This window comes from Marmota flaviventris, chromosome 1 (genome assembly GCF_047511675.1).
Source record: "Marmota flaviventris isolate mMarFla1 chromosome 1, mMarFla1.hap1, whole genome shotgun sequence".
Classification (NCBI taxonomy): Eukaryota; Metazoa; Chordata; class Mammalia; order Rodentia; family Sciuridae; genus Marmota; species Marmota flaviventris.
Window position 1 is genome coordinate 220,033,912 of NC_092498.1, and position 7,234 is coordinate 220,041,145.

Consider the following 7,234-nt stretch of genomic DNA (forward strand, 5'->3'; position numbering starts at 1 on the left):
CTCAGCTTTGTACCGGTCTCCGAGCCTGTGCCTCTGTGGTGTCCTGTCTGCGTGTACATCAGTCTCGGCGTGTCACCGTGACTCACTATCCTCGTGCGGGGCTTGCAGGAGGTGAGGACCCCTTCTCACCCCGTCTGCCACCCCTACACGATGAACTCGAGGCCAGGCTCATAGCCCGGCGCTGACACAAGGGGGCGCCGCAGCCTCGCTGTCGGCGTGGCTGAAGCTTTTGCGACCAGCTCCCAGGTCCCGCCCTTCAGGGCAATCGCCAGCTGCGTGGCCTCGCGTGGAGTGTCGGGTCCTTCTACCGCCCCCAGCCCTCGCGGGTCAGGACGGCCAACCCGCAGGGCGAGTACCTCCCTGGCGTGGGGACCTCAGAGCCCTGCTGCCTGCCCCAGCTCGCCCCGCGACTATGCCGGGCAGGAGTGGGGTTGCTATTCCTGTATAGACGCTTGGGACTCGCCCCTGTCCCTCGAGGACTCGGGCTCGGCCGGGAGTCTCCCTGTCTCTTCATCTCCGCATTTCCCCGGCTCTGCGCAGCCGTCGGCTTTTTCACAAACCTGTCCCCTCCCCAGCCAGCTGTCTCCGACGGGGCGCCCCCCATCCCGAGGGTTTCGCCCACTCCACCCCAGGGCTGGCAGCCCCGCCCTCCCTCTGCGAGGCGTCGCTATATAGGTGGGGGCAGGGCCGCTTCTCCTCCGCCCTCCCCGCGGGGCCGGGCCCGCCGGACGCTGGGTCCTTTCCCGACCCCGGCTAATGACCGGGCGGGAGGCGATAATGAGCGTCTCGACCAGGGACGGGAGTGGTCCAGGATGAAAGACTTGTAGTGGTGGTGGGGTACCCCGGGGCCGCGTAATTACCGCCCCCTCCCGGCCAGGCGGGGCTGGGATGGTGCACCTGGCGGCCGCCAGGCGGGGGCGCAAAAGTGGGGCCGTCCTGGTAGACTCCAGTCACCCAGCTGGCCCCAATCCTCGGGGCCCAGAGCCAGGGTGGGGGATGAGCAGACTGTGCGTGCTGCCAGGTGTGGCGCATGTGTGTGCTCGTGGGCCTCGGACTCGTGGGCACTGAGATGACTAGGGACAGGTTCGTGTGGACAGGAAAGTGGGGATGTACTTGGGTGTACACAGGCGTGGGGGGGGGGGGTGCTGGGAGCTTGGCAGCCCAGTCAGGACAGGATCACATTTGCCAGGCATGCAAGCCTGTGTTCCACAACACACAGGAAGGGGTGCTGAGACCCCCAAATATGTACACAATCCGGATGTGCATGTGGGAGCAACTCAGGACACGCATGGGTATGCGTGACAAGGGTGGGCCGGGACCCACAAAGCGTATGTGCCCATGCCTGGTGCTATGACTCATGTCCCTGGGTGGGCACTTGAGCTATGTCAGCAGAAGAAGGGGCAGTTTCAGAAGCCAGACGTCCAGAGCAGTAAGGGTTAAATCAGCCCCTACCCCAGGACCCCCAGGACCTACCTGTACCAAGGGGGTCTCTCTTCCCCAGTGCCTAAGGTTCAGAGGTCTGCAACACAGAAATGCCAGAGGGGGGCTGCACCTTGTTCCTAGGAGGGGGTCTACATCCAGGATGGGGTGCAGGGCCCAGACTGGGGCTGGGCCTAAGCTGCCAGTGACTCACCCCCTCCCCACAGGACTGAGTCACAGCCCAGGAATGTACAGGCTGTTAGGCCACATCTGCTCCTGGTCAGCCCAGGCCAGAGCAGGCCATCCCAGCAGCCCCAAGGCTGGGCCTTAGCACACATATCCTGTGACACACCACACACACACATATGCACTCACTGGGCACAAAGTCACACAGCCACCATGCACTGGGCACCAAGAAGTGCCCTGGGCATGAAAATTGAGTGCAGTCCCCTATTGCTGCCAACTGCATGCATACATGACAGGTTGCATATGAGATCCAGAGGATACATGGTCACACAGTGATGGTGGTCAGGACAGAAGGCCCCATGCCTGCTCTCAAGACCACACCTGCTCAGTCTTTCTGTACTCCATACAATGCAGAGGCCAAGAAAGTGACCCCTGCCACTGAGGGATGGACAGTGGGAAGGGCAGAAAGTGAGCACACCTGGCAGGATGTACAGTGACCTGTATTTGTGGGCATGCCACCTGAGATGTCTGGGAAATGCCAGAGTCCCTGCAGCAGCCAAGAACACCCTGCAGCTGGCCTAGGTGCCTTACCTGGGGGTACTCAGGACACGCACACTGTTTCTAAAACCGGGTAAGGGGGTGGGTACAGACTGCCCACCTCTATGGCCTCAGAGATGCTTAGCAATAACCCCCATCCTCTAGGGGCCAAAGGAACAGGTCCCACTATAGCCATTCACTGTACTCTGGGCCCCACTCCCCACCTTGTGGCCCCAAAGCAGGGCATCACCTGTACACAGGTTCCCTGTAAACCCAAAGGACACAGAGTGGCTTCTGCCTGGGGCTGGTGGTTTCTCTGTGTCAACAACGGAGGAAGTCAAGTGGAGATCCAGTCCTCTCCTCCACACCCTCAACCTGGGGCAGCTATAGGGACTCGCACCCCTGCGTGTGGCAATCCAAGTCACATAGCATCTGCCCACCCCAGAGGCTGCAGGGCCCCCATACAAGCAGATGCCTAGAAAATATGTCCATGCATCCATAGATCAGGATCTGTCCCTCCAGGGTCACACAGAACCAAGGGCCAGCTGAAAAGTGGGTGACAGGCAGCAGCACCTCTGGGGACAGGGGAGCTTGGGTTCTCTCTCTTCTGCATGTGGCAGTTCACAGAGTACTGTCACTCAAGTTAATTTCCTTCTTTGCCTGTATTTCCAACAGTAACCAAAAGGCTCCTGGCTGAAGTCAGGGGACAGCTGTGAACCGCCCCCCTGTGTGCACCTGCTTCCCACCCAGACCAGAAGACTGCAGTGGCCACGGGTGGGGGAAGGGGAGGGCCTAGGGCCCAGAGCTAGTGGCCAGTGGTTCTTAGCCCACTTCTCCCACTGTGTTTGTTGGAGGGTGCTGCATGGTGACTTTTAATACTAGGGTTTTAAGGGAGGTCTTGGACCAGGGCAAGAATGGGGGTACCCTTCGTTTTGAGGGTCACACAGTTGATTGAGGGATTGTGGAGGAACCAGTGCGGGCCTGGGGCAGGTTTATGGGGGTGTGTGTGGGTGTTGTGTGCTTAAGAGCCTGGCAAACAGATGGCACTCAATAAACACCCTTAGAGCGTTGAGGGGTGTGCTGTACACACCGGTCGTGTGTCTGGTGGCCGGGCGGTATGGGGCTGTTTGTGGGGTACTGCTTATTCTCCAGGAGGGCTGGGTGTGGGCAGCGTCCTGGGTGTGGGGCGGGTGCTGGGCAGTCGCAGCCCGCGTTCTGCGGCAGCCGGCGGGGTGGCCGCCTCCTTGGTGGGGGCCCCGCCCACATTCCAGAGGGGTCGGGGTGCCCTCGGGCCCACCCGCTCCAGACCTGACCCGGGCCAGAGCCTACTCCCTCCCCGGCACCCGAGGCAGCAGCTGGCTCCAGGGAGGGGCGCGGGGCGGGGGAGGAGGCTGGAATGTGAGCCGGGGGTGAGGGAGGGGGCCCGGGAGGGGGCGGAAGTAGGGGCGGGGCGGGGCGGGGCGGCCGAGAGGGACGAGAATAGAGGGGGATGGAGACGGGACAGAAATAGAGGCTGGGAGACCCAGGAAGACCAAAAGAAAGAGCAACAGGGGGTAGACTGACAGAGCCAGAGGGAACCGGACGCGAGCGGGAGGAGGCAGGAGGCAGTGGAAGGAGGCGCCCGGCCCTGCCGTCGGGCCGGCGGCCGGGCCTCCCCCACCGCTGGGCTGCTCACCTGCTCCCAGTGACACCGGAGAGCGCCAGTTCTCTGCCCTCCCAAGGCTGGGCAGCCGCGGGTGGGGCTGGAGTCACGACTCCCGGGTAGGGCCCCAACGCCCTCGGCCGCGGGAAGTGGCAACTCCCATTCCCATGGCTCTGCGAAGGAGGGCGGTTCGCACCAGGCCCTGTGGAGGCGGTGTGGGGAGCACCCCTGTCCCACCTCCCCAAGGTTTCTGGCCAGGGGCCTGGCTTCTTCCCGCCACCCACCACGAGCCACCTCCTGACCAACCGTGGTCTTTGCCATCCCCAAACCTTGGAGCCAGCTCCAAATGCTCGTTTGGCTACCCCCAGGGCACTCAGGCCTCTGCCAGAAAGCCCTGACCTCCAGTGCCCTCATATCCCACAGCTGCCTTTTCTCCGACAGAGCCTGCCCACCTAGGAGGTCACCCCCTTAGCTGAGGCAGTCAAGTCCCTCCGGCTTTGGCAGCCCCTTCGTTCCACTAGCTTCATAGTCTCCCTGTTTACTCCTCCTCCCGGACTAGCGCCAGAGGCCAGCCTGGGGCCAAAGCTTTTGGTTAACATCCTCCCCACTTGGCAAATACCCACCCCTGTTGACTCTGACTGCTGCCTCTGTAAGCCTAGTTAAAACCAAAGCTGAACCCAAGGCAGGGGGCAGCTGGCCCGGAAATTCCACCCCCTGGGTCCTCAACAACTCCTGAGCAATTGCCAGCCTCTCAGCCAAATACTCAAACACACAGGCAAGCAAACTCTTCCCCCTTCCCCAGACTCTAGGGCTCTCAGCAGCCCTTGCCAGAGGCCTCCTGTGGACAGGAACCCAAGCCAAGCCCAAGTTCTCCTTCAGGAAGATACTACCAGGGTTTCCACCTATCCCTTCCTCTGGCCAAGCGTCTGTCCAGCCACCTCCTGGATGTCCTGGCCTCTGTTCCGGTCTTCTCAGGTCACAGACCTGGGGTATAGCCCTTTTGGGTCCTTGCCAGCTTGACCTTTTCCTCTCATCTTTGCTTTCTCTCCACCAACTTGCCTTCCCCGCTGCCCACAAAGGCTCCTTCTTTCATTATTTCCAGGCCTCTGCACACACCGTGCTTCCTACCCTGGGCACACCTTCCCTCTCCCTATGAACTCATATTCCTCCAGCAAAGCCTCAACCCCTTCCTCCAGGTAGTCTCCACTCCCTGAGCTCCTCCCTCAGCCTGGGAGTTACAGGAGGGCTGGGCGCAGGGGTCGGGCACTGGAGAACACGATGCAGAATTAAGTAGAAAATGCCTGAGCATAAAAGGAGAAGTGCACGTGAGCGTGCCCACGCGGGGGGGGGGGGTGTCCACGTGCGGCGCCCTCAGGTACGCCCCCTCTTCCGTCCGGGCCCCACCGCAGCCGTCAGGCCTAGGTTGCATTTCCCGCCCCCCAGCTTGCGGGTGCGCAGGGAGAAAGGAGGGGCTGCTGTGCTTCCTGGCTCGCGCTTGCGCATTCGATCCAGCTGGGCTGAAGTCCCGCCTCCAGGTGACTACGGACGCTACTATTGGCCTTTGAAAATAGCGAACGGCGTGTCCGCCAATGAGACTTCCCCGAGGGTGGGCGGGGCCTGGACCTCCCCACTAGGTGACGGGGGTGGGCGCGCCCTCCCCGCAGTGACGTCAGGCTCCTTTCGTGATGCGTTGCCCTGGAAACCGCGTTTCCATCTCCGCGGGTTTCCGGGGGCCGCCCCCTCCCATTCAGTTTTTTCCTCAATGGGGGAGAAAGCGGTGCAGGGCCAACTCCGCCCCCTGCGAGCCTGGTAACCCCCTGCGCGTTTTGTGCCTCAGTTTACCTCTTCGCTCCTCCAACTCAACGCATGGCCACCACTTGCTTCACCGGGCCGAGCACCTCCCTGGGCAAGTGTGTGTAGGCGCTGGGGTCGTGCAGGGTGCACGGAGGGCTGGGGTTTTTTCTCTAGGACTCCTAGAGATCTCTCTCACGCCCTCCGGGAGTTTATTCCTCAGAGCCCCAGAATACAGCCAGACCTGGGCCTCCACCCCCAAGGCAGGCCCTGTCCCCCACTCCCCAAGGCATGGCCTTGACTCCCTTGGGGCCTCAGGCTGGCGGAGTCAGCATGCTAGGGGGCGGTTCCTGGATTGTAGGTACAAACATCTCCTGTGAATCAGCAGGCCCATTGTGGCATCCTTCTTCCTCATCCTCTCAGTCCTGGGCGGCAGGTGATGGCCAGGGTGACGCTCCTGACTCGTGGGGCTGGGGCTGCTGTTCCTCCTGAGCCTTCCCTTTGCACCTCCACCCCGTGGCCTCCAACTTGGGCGTGGGGGGAAGAGGACTTTTCACCACGACCTTGAGGCCTGGGGATGGGCTGACAGGGCATCTGCCTTCCTGCCCTGGGTGTGGGATGATCTGGGGACTGAGTGGTGGGAAGGGCAAAAGGTCCAGGAAGATGTGTCCTAGGCCACCCTGTAAAAGGGACCTGCCCCTCCCCCCTGGGGGTTCTTGGATCAGGGCTGGGGAGGGCAGAAGCTTGGCCATGTGGACCTGGAGGAGGGTAAGGGGTCACAATTAAAAAAAAAACTCCTCTCACCCTCTTGGCCAAGTGCTGTTTCTGGACCTCTTTTCTCTATAAAGTAGGAATATAACTACTTCTAACTCACAGCTTGCCGTGCTTCTTAAATGAGGAAATGCATGTGAAAGATTAGGTGTGGGATGATTGCTCCCTCTGCCCAGCCCCAAAAGACATAAAGATGGAACCCCAGAGAACCTTAGCTGGGTCCTTGGGGAGCCCAAGGCTGGCAGAGGGGAAGACAGAAGGTCAGGGAGGGGTGGGAGGGGCATTCTGGGGAAGTTCCTAGGCTGAATATGGGGCAGCCAGGAAAGAGGTGTTCCTGCTAGGGCCTTTGTTAAGGCCAGGGCCAGAGGTTTGATAATACAACACTAGGGTGTGGCCATAGGGGCCAAGAGGTCATCCTGGGCTGGGTCTTGGCCTGCAGCACACCTGACTAGTTACCCAGGTGAGGCCTGGGGCTGTAGGAAGTCTAGCTCCCTGGGAACAGTGGCTCACACTGGTGCTTATCCCTGGGCAGTCTCCATGATCAGCAAACCAGTGGTGAGACTCCAGGAGAAGGTTCTGGCAGGGCTGGAGCCACTAGTGTTGGGGTCAAACTCAGGTCTCCCTAGATACAGACTCCCAAGTCCTGTTCCCATTACCCACTGCAGAACTGAGAGGAGCAGGGTCCCTGCACTGGGTAGGTAGCAATGGGCAAGCAGGTCCATGCCCACGCCCTGAGGGACTTCCGGCCCTGGGTACCAGGAAGTGGCCGGCTCCTCCCTTCACTGCCCTAGTGGCTTCCTGCCTACCCCAGAGCTGGGGAGAGGGTGTGAGAACCAGGAAGGATGCCAGGGCGCCCCCCCCGCCCCCCACTGACAGGCAGAACCAGAC